The sequence below is a fragment of the Apaloderma vittatum genome, unplaced genomic scaffold, assembly GCF_000703405.1.
Source record: "Apaloderma vittatum isolate BGI_N311 unplaced genomic scaffold, ASM70340v1 scaffold220, whole genome shotgun sequence".
Lineage (NCBI taxonomy): Eukaryota > Metazoa > Chordata > Aves > Trogoniformes > Trogonidae > Apaloderma > Apaloderma vittatum.
In genome coordinates, this window is record NW_009693753.1 from 24,801 (window position 1) to 34,993 (window position 10,193).

Genomic DNA, 10,193 nt, shown 5'->3' on the forward strand with positions numbered 1-10,193 from the left:
GTTTTTTTATCCCCTGTTAAATGCTGGCCATTGCTTGCAGGATAGACAGACAAGGTGATTTGTATCCAGCTCTAAATGTCTTGAGTTCACGTTTCTTGTTAACCTATTCATCCTCAAAAGTAACACTCATCTCTCTCTTTCCAGTATCTTTCTTCCTAACATCTTATTCTCAACTCTCTACCAATATTTTATATTCTTTTTGTGGAACAATTTGTCTGCTTTAAGATCCTGTGTCATTTCAGTCAATGCAGACTGCTTTAGTCCTTTGTTGTTGTCATTGTTGGAACTTCCTCCTTGATCTCAAGTGTTCTTTACTCTGGTTTTAGGACTGCACTCAAGGCTATTATGAAGAAGATATTGCTTCCTGTAAACACTATGATAAGTCCAGGAGATAGTTTCCTGTATTGATTACAGCATCCTGCAAGTAATTCACAGCTACTAAATACCCAGCTTTTTTTTTTTTCTCTCTTGGACTGCCACATTCCTGTCATTTGCTTTTTCCGTGCACCTTCTCTATATAAATCTGTCTTGGAAACTGAGCTTTGAAATTTAGTCCCTAAAACAGCAGATCTGTGCATTATTTTGGGGGGAGCTACAAGCATTCATATTCTCTTCCTTTTAATTTTATTTTGTATTTTTTAACATATTTTTTACATAACTCATTACAGTGCTTTAGGCAATATTCACTGCTGCAGATGTTTTGTTGGAGTTAGGTTTAGGTAACTGGTCTTGGGAGAATTTAACGCACTTGAATGGTATGATTCTGTAGGACTACACCACAGTTTATTTAAATAGGGGTTTGTAGTCTCATGCTGAGTAGTTTCCCTGTGGTCACAATCAAAATATATTTCTTAAAGTTAGCGTATCTGGTTAATTTTATTATAAATGTATTTTATTCTGCAGTTTATACTTCTTAAGTAGGAATCTACTACTCAGACACTTGAGCCCAGATCAGGAAAAATGAGCAGTGTTACCAAACCTTCTTTTGGAGGGGCTGCATGATGTATTTTAACAGAAAATATCATGCAGGTGTGTTGCTGTGCTTCATATTATGCTCTGAGCAACTTCTATGGAATCAACTAGTTCAGTCACTGTCCTCACCTCACTTGTTTCACCAGCATTTTTTGGTGCTGATTTTATTGCCCTGTTTCTCTATGGCATTATGAAAAAACATCTAACTCCAATATAGCATATTCAGTTACACTGACAGGAATAAGTTATTTTTCAGGAAAACATAACTGATGTGGAAAATACAAAAGATAGTGGAAGTTGTGAATCCTGACGTAAGCACTAGTCAGTTAGCTGTACTTTTACTTTGGTAGGGGGTAGGATACATAGAGGCTTTGCAACCTAACAATTATTCAGGCTCAATGGGACTACCACAAAAGGTGAATAATCAAGCAATCTTTATTTAATACTGGTGAGTTGCACAATTTTAAAAGAAAACAGGATGGATCAAACAGGTGATTTGCTTCTTCCTCTTTAAGTACATGAAATTGTTTGTTACAAATGATGCCCTGGCTCACTTGGCTGTGGGAAGATCCTTTGTGAGATACTCTAGATTAAAACAAACCTGTATGTTCCAGTAACACAAAGGAACATTTTTCTTTGAAACTGGTGGGTGGATAAAATTCTTCAGTTAAGTTTTTAAAAAACTCTCTGCGGGCTGCGTGGAGAATTGCCACATGCTTCTCATAGATTCCAAATTTCTGCCATAGCAAGTCCCACTGGTTTCAACCACAGGCTTTTTTGTTTTCTGTACTCTCCTTTGTAGCCCTCAGCAAGTGGAGGCAATGCCAGAAGTTCTGGAAAACAAGAGAGAGGCTGCGAGCCAGGCCTACACTGCTGCATTCCTCTGCAGTGGCAGGCCACCGTGTGGGCTTCGCTTCAGCTCTTCATTGTACCTCAGTGGCACGGGTAGCCAAGTGCCCAGCTCGAGGAAAACGTGCGGAGGGTGAGGCAGCTAGTGCAGTCGAGCAGATTGGTTTTAATCCCAGTCTTGAGATTAAAAATTGTTTTCCCGCAGGGGATATTTTTAACGTCTTTGAATGCCTCTTTTTACTTGCATGTTTGTTGAATTAAATGTGCTCGCAAGCGTGTAACACTTTCACATATGCATGAGGAAAATAAAAGTCCAGAGCTGTTTTCTTTTTGCTATGGTTTGTTCTGTGTATTCTCAAATAGGGGGCTTTCTTTACATGTAGCTGGTCAGTGCAGTTAGGTATAGGCAGCAGATATGGCTTAGTAGAAAACTCTTCTGCAAGTCAGGAGTAATTGGTAATTTCATAGAAAGATGCATCACTGAATTGCAGAATATATATATATATATTCAGTACTATAAAACCCCATTAGAACAGGGGAGGAGGAGGGAATTAAGCTCAGTGCAGTGACAGGCAGTGTGTAACTTAGGCCACTGCAGCTAATCTCTTGCATGTTGAATCAGATGTTACTTTCAGAATAGGCTTAGCAGCCTTGTTGCACCTCTGGTTTTAGGCTTCAGCATCATCAGTGGCAGGAAAATACGTAGAGCTGGTATGCAATTGCTGCTACAGTTCCTGTGGTTTGAAAAGCGTTGCTGACTGGTTTACTGTGATCTCTTTCCTTTAACATGGCCAGGATGAACATGGCTATTTCAGCTCCTGCCACTTCTCATTTTTCTACTTTAATCGAGCATCTGTGTGAAGGGCTAAGTTTCTCCAGCAAGAACAGAGAGGAAAGACATCACTAAAAGGCATAAATAATACAGGGTGTACAAGTTTGAGAAAGGTATGACGTCATTTCTCCTCCATCAAGTCTAAAACCTGTCTCCCAGAGCACAGCCCCTCACAGCGGGTAAAGGGACGTTAACGTATTTCAGCCCACAGTAACCACACGTGCTTCCTCCTAACATCCAGACTTTGGGCATGGACTGCAATGTTGGGTTATTACTGCACAGGCTGCAAGTATTTTCACATCTCTTGACATTCAGGTACTAGGAGTTGTGTGTGCCTTGGTGAAAAGCCTGATAATTCAGAAGAACTTTCCAGCAAGTGGGCCCTTGGTGATGGTGTATCAAAAATCTCTGACTTCGACAGTGTTACTACTTTTTACACAGTGACACTGTAAAACCTTTTTGCCTTCAGTGGAACAGTAATGCTGAACAGAAGCTGTAATGAATACACGGTGTATTTTTATTTAATATTTGCTTCATAGAACCAACCTTCTCAAATCAAAAAATTATCAGGAAAAAAACCCCCAAATTATGTGTTGTCTGCTAATTCATGAGATAAGACTTAGGCATGTTTATCAGTGTCACTGTTCCAGCTGGGTGTCACATTCCTGTGTGTTTTCACCTGGCCCTTGACTGGCTGTGTCATCGTTTTACTGGGCAAGTTGAAAAAGTTACCCTAGCAAAAGAGAGAGCGCAGCAACAATTCCCCACAGTGCCAGTACCACCTCTTACAGGGGTCCCTCATCCAAAAGCGATTCCATGCTGAGCACACCTCTGTCAGCTTTGCTGCAGAGCGATGCTTAAGGGATGCATTTATCATGAAACCAGTACCCTTGTAACAAGTGTTACATATTCAGCACTTGGTCTGGGACAATAAAGTCTAGCAGACTTTAGGGGAAGTAAAAAAATCAAGCTGTTGATTACCCTAACGCACTTGCAAAATTAATACTACTTCTTGTTTATCCATCCATAACCCAACACTGCTTTTACAGATGAATTGTGTATTGACTTCTATGTTGTGTTCATCTTCTAGCTTTTAAGCATTGGGTCCCCAAAGTGAAAGAGGCAAACTTAAGAAAGCAGATGGTATGTGCTGTTAAAGGACGGTCGTGTTGCATATAATTTTACAGTTTGCCTCAGTACAAATACAACCTGGAAACAGTTGCTGTAGTGAAGGAAGTGTATTTATTCTAACCAGTTTCTGTGGGACCTATGCAAACCGGTGCTGCCTGTACAAGCTATACTCAGTACTTGAAATCAATCTAAAAGTCCCTTCTTGTCCCCCCAAGCAGGGATTTGATGATTTTGATTATCCTTATGAAGATCAAGAGTGAATAGGTGTGGTAAAGAACATTTCTGGCAGACCACCTCTCTCGTACTGACAACCTTTAGGCTAAACTACTTTACACATAGATTTTTCCAGCTCTGCTTCCTGAACTTTGAGATTTATTTTTCGCGTAGCTGAGGCAAGTCCTGAAAATGGTACATCTCAGGATGACAGCAAGACCTGCTGTCTGATATGCTGTGGAAACCAAGAGGAAACTGTCAAGTCAGCTTGGTAGGTTTATTTATCCCAGTGTCAAAAGAACAGCACTAGTGTTACAGACACCTTTGGCAGTTGGCAAGTTTTTTCATTGACTGGCCCCTTGGAAAGAAGGTTGGTAGTCATTTCATGAGAAAATTTTACTGGATCTCTTACCTAGAAGAAGAGCTATCTGTGAATCGATGCCAAAGTATGTCAAATTTTTTTTTTTCAGCAGATCTGGAATACATTTTATTAGTAGGTTAGTATCAGAAGTGAAGTGAAAGGAATTGCACTGATTACCATAGTAATTAGTATCTGAAAGAATTGTCATTCTCCTATGCAATTTTCTCTTTTCTTCCCTACAGCATATTTTTATGCTAAAAAGTACATATTCCCATTCTACTTGAGTGAATGCAGTATTCATTTCCTTCAAAATATGAGCATAAATAACACAGACATAATGCTATGCCTTTGTATTGCTATACCTGCAAGGACAGGTATTTCCATAAAAGGATGCAAACTGCCACTTCCCTTTCTCTCCATCAAAATTTTTGTGTTTTCATGCGAGTTCTGCAGGAGAGGGCCAGGGATGGCTCAGAGAGATGAACAACTGTGTCAAAGCTCAGGTATTAGTGAAGGTCTGGAATAAATACATCTCATTTGACCTGTTGGTTTTCAGTCTGGCAGTAGCTCTTGGGGCATGACGCTGTCTGCTGAGAGTGGCGAGGAACTGGTATTCCATAAGGCATTGGGGATTCAGGGAAAGCAGCATTTGTTGGCCTTTTCTTGTAGAATTTTAAGCGGAAGTTCCATTCATCTGGCCACAGCAATGCAGCCTAAATGTCAGCTCTAAAAATGTGTTGTGCCTTTATGAAGAGAAGTGAAATCCTTTTCAGCAGGCTTAGCCAGTGGTCTTTATTGACCCAAGATGTGGTACGGAACTAAACTTGGACTTCTGTTCAACTTAGTTCAGTAGAAGTAAAGACAGCTCTGTAGTAACAGGTATTTATGAGTCTATGCTCATAGACCCAGGTCGGGTTTTCCACTTCTTACTCTTTTTTCTCTTCAGTACTTTTTTTCAGGTTTTCCACTTTTTTTTTTTTTTCAGTGCTAAGGTTTATCATATTGTGCCACAACAACCCCTTATTCACTGCTTGGTCAGATCAGTGTAGATGTGTACTCAACTCATCGATGGAATGGAAACACCCTCCCAACCTTTCCTTCTTGTCTGTTGAGAGCTACATATGCTCTGTGTCTAATGTATGCAGTGAGGGAGGAACGTCAGAGGAGCGCATGTTAGGCTTACCAGATGGCTTCTGATTTTTGTGGAGCTTTGGTTTAGAGCGTGACTAGCCCAGAGGAAAAGTTGAGTTTCTTGTGCAGAAAACTATTCTTTCTTCAGTTACTCTGAAGCTGTAGAGAAAAGTTGCCTTTGAGTGGATTTTTTTCTCTGAGAGTGATAAGCTTTGGCAAGGAGGGAGGGAGGAGGGTGAGCTGTAATGGAAGTAATCTCTTGGCTAATGATAGTAGGAGTGTTAAACTCTGTTATGAGACTCACTGGTATTTTTATCTGAACTCATTCTGCTAGCAAATGGGAAAAAGGTTTGTGTAAAGGCTAAATGCACCCGCACATTGGTTCCAGTTGTGTTCAGACCTACGGCCAACTGTTTGCTTCACAGTTATGCTGCATGCTGTTTATCCCAAACAGAAATATTTGTTCAAAATTTATTTCCAACATTTGACAAGGATCAGACAAACCCAGTAATTAGATCTGTGAAGTGAAATGTCTGATGGCATACTGCCTTCTAACCGTATTAGCGAAGTCAGGCTCTGAGCCATTCTTTTTGTCTGCAGTGCCTTAGGATAATCATGATAAATTGAGCTTTGCCATTCAGATTTAACAATGCAGACCTAATTCTTTCCTCTCCCTCCATTCTGCTGAGAGCTGCGCTGCAGCAGAAGTCCAAACTAGTGGCCGGAGGTACCTCTCACTGGTGCCCGAGGGAGAGAGTGGAGCCACCTCAAGCATTTCGGTCGGATAACTCCTGTATTTTCTAAAGCCACTCCGCAAACCACCAGGAGATCTGTTGCCCTGCTTGCTGAACCTTTCCCCATGCCAGTTTACTGATTTGCACCCATTCTCTCCTCCTCTTTTCTCCTTTCAGTCTGGTCAATGGGTGCTCCCACTGCATGTTAAGCCATGCAGCGCTCCTCGGTGCCATCTCCAGCAGCAGAGCTCTCTGGCAGGAAGCCAGGACTGGCCTTGCTGTTTCCCATGGATGACCCGCACTGGTCTGCAGGACCAACAGGTTTTGCTATATTTGCTGTTGGTCCTCAGCTATAGCTAGATCCTTTTTCCAAGGAAATTAAGTGTTAAATTTGTGCCTGATTTTTATTTGGTTGTGGCTCTTGTAGTAATTACTGCTGGCGTGTTCAGGCTTCTCCACATCCAAAGCCCCTTTGTCCCATCTACTCTAGAATGTTACAGCTTGAAGCAAGGTGAGCGATAGTGCAGGAAAAATGGGAGTGTGTGATTCCACAACAGTATCCAAAGACAGAGTTGAATTACGGCTCCCTGCAGTGCCTTATGCTATACTCCCTGCAAAATAATTCCTTGAGGTCCTTCCTCTAGAGAAGTTAATGGCATAAAAAGGAAAGGCACAAGGTTGGGGAAGTAATCTTAATGAAGAGTCGGAACCCAGACATCCTCAACTGCAGCTTATGTGTAGTGATGATGCATGTGCTTTTTCTGTCCTTTTCATTCTTGTAAATGTCCTGATATAACTATGAATGTTACCAAAAGGCCACATGTTCCAGGATCGTGGTTTTCAGTCTCATAAATGATACAATGAAAACTATTACTAATGCATTGCACATATGCGTTACAGCTTACTGAAGATCTTGAGATCTCGGGTGTTAAAAAGCTGAGTAGTTTTGAGGTGTAACCTTTTGTTATTCAAGTGACTAAAACCAGTTAAGTCAATACAAAATTCCAGATGTTTTACTTAATATTTTATTATCAGTATTTCAGTAAACATACTGAAATATAGTTGACTTAGAATTGAGAACTATACTACATTATATGTAACTATCTGGGTGTCTTAGAAGACATAGGACCAAAAAAATAGAGAGGACAAATATACATTATATTTAATATATTGAAGAGCATTGCTTTATAAATATACATGAATGAAGCTAAAATGATTGATTCAAAAGGTCTCTAAAGTCGAGTGAGTTAATTTTCATCTTCATACTCCGAGAAAAGAAAGCCAAAAAACCCAAAATTAGTAATCAGTTATGGCAATCTGAAGCTAAGATAAAACGTATTACATATTTGGTGTTATAAATTTGATTAATATACTTTCTGGTGTTTGTAGCAAGTAAATAATACTCTTAAGATTTCATACAAATATTTAAGCTGCTTCCATGTATTGTTACAATTGCTATCTGCAGTATGCTGTGACTGTTGAACTAAGCCTCTCTTGAAAAGCCAAAGTAGGGGAATATACGTCAGCTTTTATCAGCTTCATTTTCCTCATTTATTTTACAGCATTTATAGAGGGAGCAACAGTAAGAATGTGAGAGGAATTACAAGTATCTGCAAGAAAGCAAGACTGGAAAGGAGTAGGAGGAGACGAAAAGCTTGCAATCCGTTTTTTTTTTTTAACTTAACACAGGAAAACTTGTAGCTTAACAACCTCTTTCCAGGTTGTCCTCTGTATGGAGAAGGACTAACTACGGGCTTCTGTGCACACAAGGAGAAACTATCATAGAGCAGCTCTACCAAGTGGCCTATGAAAAGGATATTTGTATCTACGGACCCTCAACCAAAGATTGTATAAAACAAGGTTTCTGTAATCTTGACTGTAGCTGTTGTTTGATCCACAAGGCTGAGAGGTCCCAGCTAACTGGAGGCTTATGTAAAATTGTTATTTTGATTCTCAAGAAATGGGATAAACTATTAATTTCAAATTAAGCATTAAGGCACAGTGGTTTTGAAAATACTTAAATGTGGCCTAGCTCCTGTTAAAGGCCATGGCAGGGTTGGATTTAATATTGTTTCATTCAAAGCACCTTTGGAATTTCTATTTTCTTTCATTAGCAGACTGTTCAGAATTTTTTGGTCCATCTGTGTCCCTTCATTTTGGGAGTCGCTGTGTATAGAGGGAACAAATGGCTTTGTTCACTCCGACCAGCCTGCACAGGGAGAACTGTGCCAGCAGCAGGCTCTGGAGCTGCCCGGAGCAGGGGGAGCAGGAAGGTGGCGTTGTCTTTGGGAGCGGCCCTGGGCCATGCCCGGGATGCCAAATCCCTGCTCGGCATCCAGCTCCCTCCTGCTGCTTTTGGGCCAATGCGAGGATGGGCTTTTTCTCGTGCTCTTGTTTGTGCAGCTTTAAATGACTTTATTCACTTAAGTATAAATAGATGACGCTTTAATAGCCTTCTGGTAATGCCTATGGCAATGCATTCTGCTGTACTTCTTTAACCCTTTTTACAAAGGTTAAAAAACCCCCACAAATGCCTGAAGGCCTCTTCCTCACTGGTCAGCTTTCTCTTGTACAAAGTGATATGATACAGGAACGGTACTCTTTTTCTGAGAGCTTCATCTTGCAAGCAGAAATTAAAAAAAAAAGAAAAGAAAATAAGAATATTGGCTTCATATGCACAGCCTTTATAATTGGGTTTAATAGTAGTCATTTAAATATTTGTTTTAAAATTAACAAATAAGCATGAGTTTACATGGTCCACTAATTCTGGATAACCTTAAGACATTATTAAAGTGATATGTCTCTCCAAATGCACTTGAAGACTTTGATTAGCCAGCTCAAATATTAACAGTATCTCTGTGACATATTTTTAAATATTAGAGAAGACTTAAGCATGCAGGAAATCTAGAGGAAAACGTAAATGTGTGCTTTCATTACTGAAATAAAGCGTACAGAAAGATTTATACTTTATAGCTCACTGTGTATGCATTGGGAGAAGCTACTTTTGTGACACAAATGCCCTTCTTTGTTGCTTACCAATACCCGTATTCAGTGACACAAAGAACAACTGTTGTAAAAAATATTAGTATGCAGATGCTCTGGTGTTTTGTTAATGCATCTAATTAAATACAATAACTCCTTTGTTTGTTTTTCTTCTTCTGTCATTGAATGGATTTGTATTATGGTATAGAGTTTAGGCTTGGAGTTGCTATTTAAAATGTTTTGTGGTACTACAATGTGTCATATGTCCACGTTAGTTACTTTCTCATTCATTCAATTAAGAAGATTGTTTGGGGACTTTTATAATTTCTAATAAGTTTGGAAGTATCTTTTCAGGAAAACCCAAATTCCAAAGTCGCCAGCAAATATTTTTCTTTTCCCTGCTGATGAGGACTTTGGTTACAATTAGCATTAGTTAAATAATTGCATTCCCAAGAAATACTTTCAAGTGTTTTAAATAAAGAAGATTTCTTGAAGTTCCCCAACATTTTTTAGGTAGTTTTCGTGGAAGGGGGAAAAAAAAAGAAGTTGCACAGCAAACCTGCATGCATGTTTTTATAAGAATAACTGTAGCAGACTGAAGGACTGGCATGTACTTGCAGAAGCCATCATTACTGTCTCATGTCATTATCGAGAAAATTATTTCAGAATTATTCTCAGACTGAGAAGAGGTTTCTTCAGTGCCTTGTGGGTGGGCGAAATCATATGAAATGACTGTGTCAAGTCTAAAATTGCTCTCGTGAATCAGCAAAGTGTTTGAGCCCAGAGTACTTGGAAAACATAACAGTATCCTATCCCGCCCATGGCAACAAGGACCAAATCAAATGGGGATGTAATGAGGTAATTGGAAGACCCTAAAGGTAACATATGACTAACTGTAACCTATTCTGAAATTTTGAGCCCCGTTAACTCCAAAGAATGTGTCTGACACCGAGCGAGTATGTGGGAGGTGTCCACTTTGAAAGTGGCT